Below are 14,904 nucleotides of genomic sequence, written 5' to 3'. Positions count from 1 at the left end.
GCCCCGGGCCCCGCAGATGCACCCCAATTCCCACGGCCCTGCCCGGCCCAACACTGGGCCCGCTCGTGGACGCGGCGCCGCAGTCGGTTCGAAGCCCGCGGCCGGGGCTCTGCGCAAGTCCCCGGAGGGATGAGAATCGGGACCCCCGGGTGGGGCGTGGGGCAAGGACGGGTTACAGGGGAGAACGCGTTATCTCCTCTAGAACTGACTTTCAGAACTGACTGTGGGAAAAAGAAAAAAAGTGCAGGAGGAGCAGGAGGAAAGAAAGGCTGGGAAGAAACTGCGCCAAATGTTGTTTTCTTGGTCAGTCTTAAAGTGTCGACCAAATTCCTTGAGCCCAAAGCTGCGGAGTCCGGTGCCCAGCCCCTCCCCACCCCCGCACCCTCCTGAGCGGCCCCACTGGACACAGAACTTGACAGCCCTCCTGAGAATGACGTCACAGGACCTGAGGCGGAGCCACCGGGCTGACACCTGCAGCTGAAGACCGCCTTAGCACCCGGTCCCACGGCTCCACGCGCGAGAGGCCTGCTCTTCCTCCGGCAAATCTCACAGCTTCGCTTACCTTAAGCGAGTGACTTTAAGATTCAAAGGTTTTTTAAAATTATGTATAAATATATTCCTCTTAATGGTCCTCACGTATTGTATAGCTTTCTGTAATGCTCTTTCTTGGAGTAATAGAAAAACCCTTTGACACTGTAAACTGCTGGATACCTTTCCCCGAGTATTCGTGTGTCTTTAAAAGCGACTGAAGAAATGAATTCTCTCTCAAGTTGGCATATTTTTTTGACACCAGGTAACACTCAATAAACTCATTTTGTCAAAGTAAAATGAGTAGATTCACTTCTAAACAGCGTTTCCACGTGGCTCTATGGCTTAGTTGGTTAAAGCGCCTGTCTCGTAAACAGGAGATCCTGGGTTCGACTCCCAGTGGGGCCTGACGTTTTCCTGAGAAAATCAGCTGTTTATATAAATTGTTTTCTTGACGAGGAACTGCGTCTTCCCACTAATTGCCAAAAATTCTCACCAAACATAACAGCAGTTGGACACAATTGCATACATTCCAAATTGTTTAACTGCATCCTGCTCAGATTCCTTACTTTTAAAAAGTAAATTCTTAGGAGGACAATGCAAATATTTGCAAAACACTGCCAAAGAATAATGCGAGTGACCCATTTCAATCAGTTTCGAATGTCTTGCTTTAAACTGTGGTAAAATGTTTTCTAAGCACTTACAATGTGTTATAGTTTCAAGCATGTAGATAAATGAAGTAGGCACGTAGATAAACAAAACTTCTCTAGATTACAAAAATCTCCAGCTCTATAATTGACTTCACAAGATAAGGAATTAATGAACAACAAAGCCATTAGTAGCTACAAACAAAAAATTGGGATATTTGCAAAAAGCGTGCTTGCCACCTTTTTTTTTTTTTTTTTTTTTTTTTTTTAAGACAGAGTCTTGCTATGTTACCCAGACTCCAGCACAGTGGCATGATCTTGGCTCACTGCAATCTCTGCCTCCTGGGCTCAAGCTATTCTCATGTCTCAGCCTCCAGAGTTGCTAAGATTGCAGGCATGGGCCATGACGCCTGGCTAATTTTTGTATTTTTAGTAGAGATGGGGTTTTCACCATAGTGGCCAGGCTGGTCTGAAACTCCTGCCTCAAGTGATCTGCCTGCCTCGGCCTCCCAAAGTGCTGGGATTACAGGCATGAGCCACCTTGCCTGGCCTATTTTTTACTTTTTAATGAGAAATATTTACAATGTGGCTACTATGTTACTCTAAGTACCATAAGTAGCAAGATAAAATAATTGGAAAATTGTCCCTTATGTCTGGACCTCACTGCTGTTCATTTTGATTGGGGCCTTGTTGAAGTAGGTTACATTGCCTGTATTCAAATCTTAGCTACTTCACTTGATAGCTAAGGGAGCTGGAGCAAATTGCTCTAGCTCCACTGGCATTACTTTCTTCATATGTGAAATAAAACAGTAATAAGCCAACCTAATACAGTTGATGAGTAAGTACACACAAAATATTTTAGAAGGATATTTGGCACACAAACAAGCAATAAAGTTCACTACATCATTGCTTTTTATCATTTGTCTTATTTATTTAACAATTAGGGCCAAGTGTTTAATTCTTTTACTCTGAAAATGCCTTTGCAAAATTATGACAGTAAGATAAATCTGACACGGCTGTGGCTAACTCCATCTTGCTTCTAGCCTCACTGGCTGACTGTCTTTGCTCATTCCTGGGCATGGCCCAAGTTAACCTGGAGTCCTAATTAGGGAAAAGGAGTCAGGCTGGCAGGACCAAGGGAAATCAAGAACAGAAAGCAGATAAGCCATATATCTGCCTTTCTTCATGGTCCAGGACACATAGCCCTCCTGCACAAATAACTCACAATCTTCCTGTGCTCAACTATCACCACGCACCTGCAAGACAGCTCACTTCAACCTTGGCACAAGGTTATCAGCACTGCACAAAGCCCTCTTCAGTTTACGCCATAAACACTATTCTATACAATCTCCAGCAAGCCTTTGTTTCTTTGCAGTCAACTTCTCTCATGCTCATTTGGCCATTGCTTTCTTGGAACCTATTTTCATACTTTCTCTAATAAATCTGCCTTTCTAGGGTCTTTGCAGAAGTAATCAAGTTATGAGGTCATTCTGGCTTACGGCGGGCTGTAATTCAGTGACTGGTATGTTTATAAGGAGAAAGAGAGAGAAGTTTGGACACAGAGACACAGACATACTGGGAAGATGCCTTTGTGAAGAAGGTGGCAGAAATTGCAGTTACTGGCCACAAGCCAGGGAATGAGACTGCCACTGCAAAACTACAACTGAGAAAACTATTACAATGAAGGAGACCTGACCTAACTGACTCCATCTGGCTTCTAACCTCCAAGCTGTCCTTGCTCATTCCTGGGTACAGGCTGAAGTAACTTTGGGAGGAACTTAGTTTATAGTTTCACTTTGAAACAAAAATGATAACAGCCCTTTCTCAAAACAAGCCCCCTTCCTCCCTAGGGACTAGACTGCTTTTGTAGCACTAACGGATTAGCCACAAGATTAGAAATTATGGTTTACAAGTCATGCAGCTGGAGGCTGCAAGATTCCTGACACTCCCCAAGTTGCTACTGGGGATAACATCACTATTCCATTGTAAAACCTAACAGACCCTACGCTTGATGGATCAGCTGCACCACCCAGACTGATAAACTGGCTCATCTGATCTTGCGGCCCCCACCAAGGAACTGATTCAGTGCAAGAGGACAACTTCAACTCCCTATAATTTCATCTTCATTGACCCAACCAATCAGCATTCCAATTCACTAGACCCTACCCACCAAATTATCCTTAACTCCAATTCCCATGTTTTGGGGGAGACTGATTTAAGAAACAATAAAACTCCAGTCTGCTATACAGCCACCTCTGCATGAATTAAACTTTCTCTATTGCAACTCCCCTCTTGATAAGTTGGCTTTGGCTAGGCAGCATGAAAGGAGAACCTGCTGAGTGGTTACAGTAACACCAAGGATCTCTGGCAAGCACCATGGTCGAGAGAGGGAAGGAAGGATTCTTCCTGTGAGCTTTAAAAGGAGCATGACCCTCTTCACAGCTTGATTTTAGACTTCTGGCTTCCAGAACTGTGAGAAAGTAAATTTCTATCACTTTAAGCCACCTAGTTTGTGGTTATTTGTTAGGACAACCAGAGGAAACTAACACAAAGCATTAAAACAAAATTAGTGATTTATACTAGCAAGTAAATGAAATCTTTTTCCTAAATAACAGATGACATCTGGGACATTCACATTTCAGCTTAAAATTACAAACCTAGAGTACCTTCCACTCACCTAATTGTTTTACAGTAGCACAGAATCTTAGAAACACTCCCAATTTCTTTTTCTTCCCAGTTTGTTTTTTTACAGGCTACGACACCTGAATCAGCCATTGCTAAATTATGACAGTAAGAGAAATGGCATGCTGACTTCATCTTGTTTCCAGCCTCACAGGTTGGTTGCCTTTGCTCATTCCTGGGCATGGGCCAAACTAATTTGGGGAGAAATTTAGTTTAAAATTTAAATGATAATACCCCTTACCAAAGACTAAACTGTTCTTATAAAACTAATGTAAGCCCACCAAATTCGAAGAATGATAAGGGTCTGAATTCTAGATAATTACCGGTCATTGTTCTGGAGGTAACAGGATTTGCAGCTTCCCCAATTACTCTTGCAGATAACATCACTACTGTACAGCCTACAATACAGCGAAGTCTTTTCAGGTTTTTGCATTTCTGACAGCCACACGTCCTCTCCTGTACCCGCCAATCCATCCTGTGGCCTCCACCCAGTAACTGACTCAGCAAGAGAGGACAGCTTCAATTCCCTATGACTTCATCTCAAACCAATCAATCAGCTTGCCCCTACCCTGGTCCCCTGCCCACAAAACTGTCCTTGAAACACCCATAACTTCTGTGCCTTCAGGGAGATGATTTCAGTACTAACTCCATCCCCTTTGTGGTGTGGCTGACCTCATGTCTATTAAACTCTTTCTTTACTGCTATGCTGTGGTCTTTCTGGGTGCAGTGAGCAAAAAGGACCCCTTGGGCAGTTACACAGCCATCCCCACAAAGGTGTAACTCTGTGAAGTTCTCCCATGAATTGCCCTTGGCTATTTGGAGACATCTAGTAGATTACACCACCATTCCATTCCCAGCAGCTGGCTACTGATGAATGGGGGAAGCAGTATAAAATCAAGTCCCTGGACTGAGTGACGATTCTGCTATGCAATTTTTATTCTGGAGCCCCTGTCTCATGGGTCAGGCCAAGGCTAGACTTTATGTGGGACCACATCTTTGTTTTGTTACTTTTCTTTCCCTATCCAGAGGATCATTTTCTCAATAAGTCACATACTCAATAAGGCACATCCCTTGTCTTGGGGTACACTTTAGAGAGTCTGGCTTTGTCACTCAGGCTGGATTGCAGTGGTGTGATCTCAGCTCACTGTGACCTCCACTCCTCTGCCTCAAGTGATTCTCCCACCTCAGCCTCCCAAGTAGCTGGGACTACAGGTGCAGGACACCATGCCCAGCTAACGAGTCTGCCCTAAAAAGACTTTCAAGGTAAATTTTTGGCCAGGCATAGTGGCTCATGCCTGTAATCTCAGCACTTTGGGAGACTAAGGCAGGCGGATCACTTGAACCCAGGAGTTCAAGACCAGTTTGGGCAACATGGCAAAAACTCCTCTCTACCAAAAATAAAAAAATTAACCGGGCATGGTGATGCATGCCTATGGTCCCAGCTACTGGGGAGGCTGAGGCGAGAACTTGAGCCTGGGTGGGTGGAGGTTGCAGTGAGCCAAGATCATGCCACTGCACTCCAGCCTGGGTGACAGAGTGAGACTCTGTCTCAAATAATAATAATTTTAAAAATTCCTTTTACTAATTCTCCATACTCTATCAATTGAACAAAGTTTTCAGATGGAAAAATTCAACCCAAGGGCTTTACACATGAGGATGGCATTCACACTGTGTATCAGATCCTGAAAGCAAAAAATTTGGAAGTCCAACGTGGAGAGCGTGAGGAGTGCCAGACAAATTGGTGGCTGATTGACCTTCACTGTTATGCTGTCATAACTTTGTTTTCTTTCAGGGTCTTTTTTGCTTTGAATCAGAAAAACGAATTTCATCTGAAAGTCATTACTTAGGATTTCTCTTCATTATTGAAATTTACAAGGTGCAAGACCCTGTAAGGTATTCAGTAAAGTATACTCGATGACTGAGCTCAAGTGACGACAATCTAGCAGGTGAGAAAACAGCTTTAAAAAAAATAAGACCGGCCGGGCGCGGTGGCTCAAGCCTGTAATCCCAGCACTTTGGGAGGCCGAGGCGGGTGGATCACAAGGTCAAGAGATCGAGACCATCCTGGTCAACATGGTAAAACCCCGTCTCTACTAAAAATACAAAAAATTAGCTGGGCATGGTGGCACGTGCCTGTAATCCCAGCTACTCAGGAGGCTGAGGCAGGAGAATTGCTTGAATCCAGGAGGCGGAGGTTGCGGTGAGCCAAGATCGTTCCGTTGCACTCCAGCCTGGGTAACAAGAGCGAAACTCCGTCTCAAAAAAAATATATATATATATAAATTTTACACAAATTTTTTTCACAAAGCAAAAGAGGAGGCCACACATCTGAACTCACTTAATAAGGACAGCATTACCCTAATACCAAAACCCGAAAAAGCCATACAAGGAATGAAACTGCAAACCAGCATTCCTCATAAGAAGGAAAAAATCCTTTAAAATTCAGCAAATCAAATTCCACCATTTATAAAAGGATAACACATCATGACCGAGCAGGACATTTCTGGGATTAAATTGAATTTTTAAAACAAAAAGATACCATTTAAAAAGTGCTTCAAAACTATGCAAAACTTAAAGATAAGTTTAAAAATATGTGCAAGACCTGCACATTGAAAAATTACAAAATGTCTCTAACATACATATCTATATACATACACACATATGATAACACAGAGGACACATAGATATATTCTTTCAATGTGTGTGTGTATGTACAGATATATAATCATTGAACGGATTAAAATCACAGAGTTTTTTCTTGTACACAGCAAAAATAACCTGAACATCAGCTGGAGATATCTGTGAAAGCCACACATATCTGGAAATTAAACCACAGGGTTCTAATAACCCACAAGTCAAAGAAAAAATCACAGAGAAATTGGAAAATATTTTAAACAAATTCAACCATTTATGAAATGATAACACATCATGACCAAGTAGGACACTTCTGGGATTAAACTGAATTTTTAAAACAAAAAGATACTATTTACAAGAGCTTCAAAACTATGAAATACTTAAAGGTGAGTTTAAAAATAAGTGCAAGACCCACGCACTGAAAAATTACAAAAGATAACTCAGAGGAATGAAAGAAGACTTAAACAAGTGAGAGAAACACCGTTGCCACTGGGTGGAGGATGACAAAGAGCGTAACAGCCTACCACCAGGAGCAGTGGTCCAGAATGTCAACCCACTGCACAGATTTTTTTGGTTTTTCATTTGTTTGTTGTTGTTGCTGTTTGTTTTTTTAAGATAGGGTCTCACTCTGTCACCCAGGCTGGAATGCAGTGGCTCAATCATGGCTCCCCGCAGCCTCGACCTTCAAACACTGTGGTTGGATATACTGAGATTGGGATTCCTCAGGCGTAGCCACATCAGGCAACCACACTTCCAAAGCCAACAGTGCCCCGCACGCGTTGCAATGCCGTGTTTCCCTTTCACCGGAGGACACTATTTAAGGTCCTGATACTTGCATTAAGCAAGAGCACTACCTTCCGTTGAGTTTGTCCTTCCTGTTGGTCTTTTTATAGTTGTTGGTTGAGTTATTCATTCCAGTGCCCTAATGCCACCCCTCCTACTCTGGGTCCCTGAGGCGATGGGGCCAATCAAGTTCATTGTACACCACAGGAACATGCACATTGCTGCATCATCACTGTACGCCACAGGAACACGCCCATTGCTGCATATCTGGGCAGTGAAGAAGGTGCTTTGGTCAGATTAGAGTCTGAATGGGTATCTGAACACGAGGCAGAGGTGCTTCTCCAAGGCTGCAATGGTGGTACCTGCATCTATGTGAATTGCTGTGTCATAGGCTGAATATATGCTAATAGCGGCGAGGCACCAATGGAATCTATGGCCAGGACTAGTGGTCCAATGTGATCGATTTGCTACATTCACGTGAGGCCTATGCCCTGGTTAACTTAACTGAGCTCCCCACATAGCATGGCTGTGCTGACAGGAGTCACAGGACCCTGCTGCATCCTTGGCTTCCATTTCTTCGAGTGCAAGTCCTTGTAGGTTGGCCCATTCTTGCATCTGAGGTGGGCTTTCACGTTCCGTTCTCTGGTGGACTCAAAGCACAATGATGGCGGTTTGTTGAGTGCATGCTAGTTCAGCTCATGAGTTCCATTCATGTTTCCCTGCAAAGGGTCTTGGCCATGGGTGTCAACATGAATGACAGAAGGCCTCCTTCCCAGTTTGAGAGATGCTGCCACAGTCCTAGTCCCCACACAGGGTGCCCTGAATGGTCCAATTATCCATCCACCAGTCACTGGATCGCATGGTCAGCCTCTTTATAACAGCCCATGAGTCTATAAATAAGCAGCAGGGAGTTGCCATTGGAGTGGGCTGCTGAGCCATCAGTTCCTCACAGAGGACAGCCCACGGGACAAGTGGGTCCTCATCCACTCTCAGTCAAAATGTGGCCACCCTTGGGATGGAGGACCACGCTTCTCACTTGTGTCCTGACTTTACTCCCTCCAGAAAGAACAACTAGGGGTGGGGCCATGGTCTGGCTTTTATTATCATCGAGTGACCCTATGTACTTGCAAGGGTAGAAGGGAAGAAAGGGCTTGGGGTTCAGATGTTTATGGAGTTTTTGGACACGGGTTGACAAGGCAAGAATCCTGAGTCTTCACAAGGGTAGAGGTAAGCCGGTAGCATTGGAGGGCTTCAGGAATGACATCATGATCCATGGCAGGCAGGTGCTCACGCCCTTTGGTCCATTTCTGACAAGGTAGGAGGACCTGCCTTTGAGCAGGGTCTTGTCTCATAAAAGCCTCCAGGGTCATTGAGACAAGACCTCGTTGTCCACATCTTGTTGGGGAGTGAGATCCTATTTCCACCTGTCTATTGCCTTTACACACAAGACAGTTATGACTTCATGGACGGTTGTCTGGGGTGGGGGGTGGGGGTCTTCTCTTGTTCCTATCAACGCAAACCAAGAATGGCATGGGTTTACCTCGATCCCTGTCCTGTCGGTTCTGTCACTGGATGAAGGCAAAAATAAAGCTGTAACACCGGGATTACAGTTTCCTCAAACTGGGCCACTCGGGAGACATTGAGTTTGCAGTCCCCGTAACCCAACAGATGCATCAACTAGGCTGCATGGGATTTCCCAGAGTTAGAGAAGATGTAACAACAGAAGCAGAGATCAGCGATGCAGCCACCAGCCAAGCAATGTGGCGAGGAATGGGTTCTTCCCTAGAACCTCCAGAAGGAAGGCAGCTCTGCCACACTTTAATTATAGCTCCCTAAGACCCATCTTAAACTTCGGACCCCCAGAAATTTAAGATAATGCATTTATGTTATTTTAAGCCACCAAATTCATGTTAATTTTCAAAAGCAGCAAAAGGCAACTCATACAGATTTATGGTATTTGGTACAGATTGTGGTATTGTATGATATACTGCAGTCAGTGCATTAAAATAGCATCTAGCTCAAAGGAAGTTGGTAGGGTTCCTGAAGGACTACAGCCTCATTTTTCAGTCACGTTGTCTGTCAGTCACCCAGGAATCCAGATTTCACACTAGAAAGCTTAATGGTTGGGATTTTTCTTTCTCAAGCGGAAGTACATGGAAATTACAAAATCACTGTGCCTTCTCAGAGGTTCCAGCTCAGGACCTTCAGATTCTGAGACTGACGTGTGACCTACGGCACTAGGAAGGCAACCCTAACTGTCCTAGCAAATCCATTAATTATACTCTTTCAAGTGTTATGTGAACTTTCTGAAAAGTTAGATTTTCAAAATAGAGGGCAAAATAAGAAAGTATGTTATGTCAAGTGTTTACTGTCCTTCCAAGTATGTCATGTGATGGATAAATAAAAATCATCTCTCGAATTTGGCCTTGATTACATAAAGGTATGGCACAATGGATTTTCCCACTGTGTCTTAAACACCACTTTCTGCTGGGAGATGTTAGACTTGGTTAGATTGCACTGCACCTCCCACCACTACATGTGTAAAGATGTCACTGGAAGTTCACATACATGCAAGAGACTGAGCTGGGTCCACAACCTGAACATTCCCAGCCGGAAGCAATGACAGACACAGAGAGCAGGTAAGCTCTAATGAGACCACAGCTGCAGGCTTACCTGGGTCAGAAGCGACACCTCCTTGCCTGCCAAAGGTTTTCTTAAAATCAGTGTCCCTAACCATGTCACCTGAAGGATCACCACAGGTCTAGAGCTCCAGAACACTGTAAAAAGAGTTGCGACAAGGGGGAAGAGATGAGATGAAATGATTGAGAAGGGAGAAGCAATATACAAGGCAAGACAAACTGACAAAGTGCAAATTGTCTGACGTTTGGAATTGTAGGGGTGAGGTGTAAACTTTCCATTCATGTGCCATCTATTAATTTAGGAAAAATAATTCACTCAGCTCTCTTGTAAATATGTTACTTTAAAAAACTTCATTACCAGGCCGGGCGCGGTGGCTCAAGCCTGTAATCCCAGCACTTTGGGAGGCCGAGGCGGGTGGATCACGAGGTCAAGAGATCGAGACCATCCCGGTCAACATGGTGAAACCCCGTCTCTACTAAAAATACTAAAGATTAGCTGGGCATGGTGGCGCGTGCCTGTAATCCCAGCTACTCAGGAGGCTGAGGCAGGAGAATTGCCTGAACCCAGGAGGCGGAGGTTGCGGTGAGCCGAGATCGCGCCATTGCACTCCAGCCTGGGTAACAAGAGCGAAACTGTCTCAAAAAAAAAAAAAAAAAAAAAAAAAAAAAACTTCATTACCTGTAAAATGAGATATCTTACTGTATCATTCAGAGGCTGAGCACTTGATATAAAAAGTTTTTCAGTGTATGTGAATAAGGGATACAAATACTGATAGAAATTTACATGCATTTGCTAAAAATAAAAATTCTGCTATAATTTTTAACTCTTTTATTTCAATAGGTTTTTGGGGGAACAGAAGGTGTTTGATTAAACGAATAGATTATTGAGTGGTGATTTCTGAGACTTTGGTGCAGCCGTTGCACCTGTCACCAGGGCAGTGCACACCGTACCCAAGGTCTAGTCTTTTATCCCTCACCCCCACCCCCGCTTTCCCCGAGTCCCCAAAGTACCTTGTATCAAAACATTCTGCTACACTTTTTAAAGGCAGGTTTTATTGTCTCGTTTTTACATATGAGGACAGTGAGATCCAGCGAACCTAAGTGACTTGCCAATGAGCCTGTAGCTACTGAGCGGAGCTGCTGGCATTTGAATTCGTCCACCTGGGGCTCGTCTAAAAAGGGGCACATCTAAAGGGGCGGGCGGGACTAAATCAGAAGTTGAACGGCATGGGGGCTGCGATGGGGAGAAGAGTGCCAGCCCAGACGGCGTTCTCGGGGTTGGGGCAAGCAGGAGACACATCCTCTTGGGACCTGGAGGGAATGTGATGCCCCGCACCCAATAGAAAGTGGCTGTCGCTCTGAATTAAAGTTCGTGAACACATTCAGGAAAAAAAAAAAAAAAAAAAAAAAAAAAAAGCAAGCAGGTATTTGCATAGTTCTTTCCACGCCTTTCACAGGAAGAAGAAATCACGCACAGACAGACAAATCAGGACGGGAGCTCCGGTGGATGGGATGGGAGCTCCTCTGTTTTCTGATAGCAGACATCAAATTGACATCGTGCTCCAGACCCCCAAACGCAGCTGAGAAACCGGAGCCTCGTCCTCGGAGTCCTCAGGGTCCCCGCGCTCGTCGGCCGGTGAGTGGCGATTTCTACCGAATTCTCAAGAACCGATTCTCTTCGGGTTTGTTGGACGTTCGGAGCTGGCTTCCTGTCCCTTCACTCTCAGGTATCCAAAACAGCACGGAGGCAAACGCAGATCTCTCCGCTGCAGGACAAGGGACCGGGACTAGGAACCTATCTGCAGCTTTGACGGGATCGTTCGTGTAGAAACGCTCTAAGAAAAAAATAATGACGCGCAGAATAATCTTGTGTCTCTTAAATCATTACGATGAGATCCAACGGCACATAAGTGCGGTAGCGTGGCCGAGCGGTCTAAGGCGCTGGATTAAGGCTCCAGTCTCTTCGGGGGCGTGGGTTCGAATCCCACCGCTGCCAGATTTATTGCAAAATGACTAGGGATATGTAAAGGTTATTGAGGTTTGCAAGAAAAACATTTTCCACTACGAGCGCAAGGTAAGGGTTTAATCCTGTTAATAGTAGCTTGAAAACAAAATAGTAGTCGTAAAATAAGACTGCCATCAGTTATATCTAAGGCCTCATGTACAAGTGACTATATGCCTTCTTATGTTTTAAAAATGTTCATACAAAAAGTGCAACTCACATGATTCAAAATTACAAAAATTTAAGACTACATACATAATGACAGTCTATTTGAACCCCCACTTCATCCTGCTGGACACCCAATTCTGGATCCTCAGGCAACAAACCACATTAAAATCTGGAGTTCCATTCAAGGCATAGATTTTGCATATACAAGCCAATGGAACACTATTGTTTTACTCACTATAAATACGCTTTCTAAACCCGTTCTATTACACCTTTCCTTTTTCACTTCATGTATGTTGCAGAAGTTTCCACATCAATAAAGAAAAAGCCTCTTCCCTCTTGCATAGCATTCAGTTTTATGAATAATCTTAATTTATTTCAACAGCCATTTTTAACAATATAAATAATATTGTAATAAATTAACTTGTCTATCCACAATTCATAAGTGTGTGGGATTAGAAAACTTCCTAAAAGTGCAGTCGCTAAATCAAATCATGTGTGTGTGGTGATGATTTTGCTGGCTCTCACCTTATTCTCCTTCCCTAAATCTTACTAATTTATTCTCCTACAGGGCCCAGGAAGAACCCTGTTTCCTCAACATCCTGACCAGCACAGAATATTGTAATAATGACTATCAGTCATTTAGCTCCAGCTAAGCCCCAGATATTGTTATAAATTCTTTATATATATTGAGTCATATAATATTATGACATTGCATATATTACATATTACATATGTAATATGTCAGGTTGCATATATTACATATTACATGTGTGATATGGCATATTACATATTATATATGTAACACATAGGAGTCATATAATAATATACAAGGAAGTTCCTATAATCCACCTTTTACAGACAATTGGAGTTGTGACCAATTGATCACATAATCACAGCGCCTAAATCACAGAGATTGTAGATGGAGGAATAAGGATGTCAATGCCTGTGATTGAATGAAAAATGCTCCAAAAGATATCCACTTTCCAATTCCTGGAATCTCTGTATATTATCTTATTTTACGCAGACACCTAAAAGGGTGTCTTTGGAGAAGAAGTTAAAGATGAGGAAATTATCCTGGATTATCCAAGTGGAGCTCAAATACCATCACAAATGCCATTATTGAGAGGCACAAGTGACAGAAGAGGAGAAGGCAATGTGACAATAGGGAAACAGATAGGAGTGATGCCACCACAAGCCAAAGAATGCAGGCAGCCACCAGAGGCTGGGAAGAGGCAAGGACATATTTCTCCCCTAGAGCCTCTCAGGGAGCACAGCGCTGCCAACACGTTTATTTCAGACCAGTGATAATGATTTTGGACTTTTAGCCTCCAGAACTGTAAGAAAAGAAGTCACTTGTTTAAGCCTACCAAGTTTGTGGTACTGTAATTTGTTACAGAAGCTACAGAAAACTAATTCTACATCTTTTAAGTGCTATTCGGCAACACTACCATAAACAAATTGTTTTTGTTTTGCTGTTGTTTGCCAATCTGATAGGTTAAAGACATTATTTCACTGTATTTCTATGGTTCATTTTAAAAAATTTTCTCGCTTCTTACTTCTACGTTGCTTGTATTATTATATAAGTTGCACCAACTGGCAACAACAGATTTTGTTGTGTCTGCTGTCAATCTCATCTCAGGCCACTGATAGAAATGAAGAAAATTCACTCTTTGAAACGTAAGTTACAAATATTTTCCCCCAGTTTTATTTGATGTTTTGTCACTTTGTTTATGGCATTTTTAAGAGGATGAGGGTACATCCTGGTGGCATTTTAAAAATGTTGTTTAATGTAGTAAACTATGTTAAACTCTCATTGTCTCTGAATTTTGTGCAAAAGAAAATAGTTTTTTGCAGCAAAGTTATATAAATTTTTTGTCAGGCAGGCAGCCACCAGAAGCTGGGAAGAGGCAAGGACATATTTCTCCCCTAGAGCCTCTGGAGGGAGCACAGCACATTTCTAGTAATCACAATTGTGGGTTTTTTTTATTCTTTACTTTTACAGTTTGCATCTGTTGGGAATTTATTTTAGTCTCACAACTTTAAGCTTTTATTTTCCCAGGTGGCTATCCAATTAGCCCAACACATGTTTTGACTAATCCACCTATTTCTACTGATTTCAATTACCAACGATTAAAGTCTCAACCATTTTTCCCTCAACTTTTGGGTGTCACAGTTGGGGGGAAAAGAAAAAAAAACTATTTGAGTGGCCTAACAATGGTTTGTCACTCTCTGATAATACCTGAGCATGACATTTACCCAAGGAGTATATGACAGAAGGTTCAAGTGTGGGAATCCACTGTGTCTGTTGTGCACTATTCGATTTATGAAGCAGCAGAGTCAGCCTCAAACATATTACCAATCCCTGTTAATGTTTTTGTAAATATAAATATTGGCTATTTTTAATTTTCTAAAATACAGAGTTGTAACTAATTTAAGCCTTTATTACTGAATGAGTTGCACTGACTGGTGAGAACAGATTTTGTTGTGTCTGCTGTCAACCTTATGTCAGGCAACAGATAGAAATGAAAGTAACTTCCTTTATTTTTAAAATCTGTCCCAAAGCCAGGCGTGGTGGTTCATGCCTGTAATCCAAGCACTTTGGAGGCCAAGGTGGGTGGATCACCTGAGGTCGGGAGTTCAAGAGCAGCCTGACCAACATGATGAAACCCCGTCTTAAAAAAAAAAAAATTATATATATGTTTATATATATGTGTGTGTGTGTGTGTGTGTGTGTGGAGAGAGAGAGAGAGAGGAGGGAATAAATAAATAAATAAAATCTGTCCCATAAATTTAATCCTTTTTAAAATTGTGTCTATGGAAG

At 42.9% G+C, this 14,904-nt stretch overlaps 2 non-coding genes across 2 annotated transcripts; both read left to right on the top strand.

The window, feature by feature from the left end:
- Window positions 1-862: 862 nt before the first annotated feature.
- On the top strand, window positions 863-936 carry TRNAT-CGU (transfer RNA threonine (anticodon CGU)). Its single transcript has one exon. It is a non-coding gene; the product is annotated as a tRNA-Thr (tRNA).
- A 10,891-nt stretch (window positions 937-11,827) lies between these two features.
- Window positions 11,828-11,909, top strand: TRNAL-AAG (transfer RNA leucine (anticodon AAG)). The gene has a single exon. It is a non-coding gene; the product is annotated as a tRNA-Leu (tRNA).
- Window positions 11,910-14,904: the final 2,995 nt, after the last annotated feature.

Source organism: Saimiri boliviensis, chromosome 4 (genome assembly GCF_048565385.1).
Source record: "Saimiri boliviensis isolate mSaiBol1 chromosome 4, mSaiBol1.pri, whole genome shotgun sequence".
In the NCBI taxonomy this organism is placed as follows: domain Eukaryota; kingdom Metazoa; phylum Chordata; class Mammalia; order Primates; family Cebidae; genus Saimiri; species Saimiri boliviensis.
The sequence above is the reverse complement of the archived record's forward strand: the minus strand, read 5'-3'. Positions and strand labels throughout refer to the sequence as shown.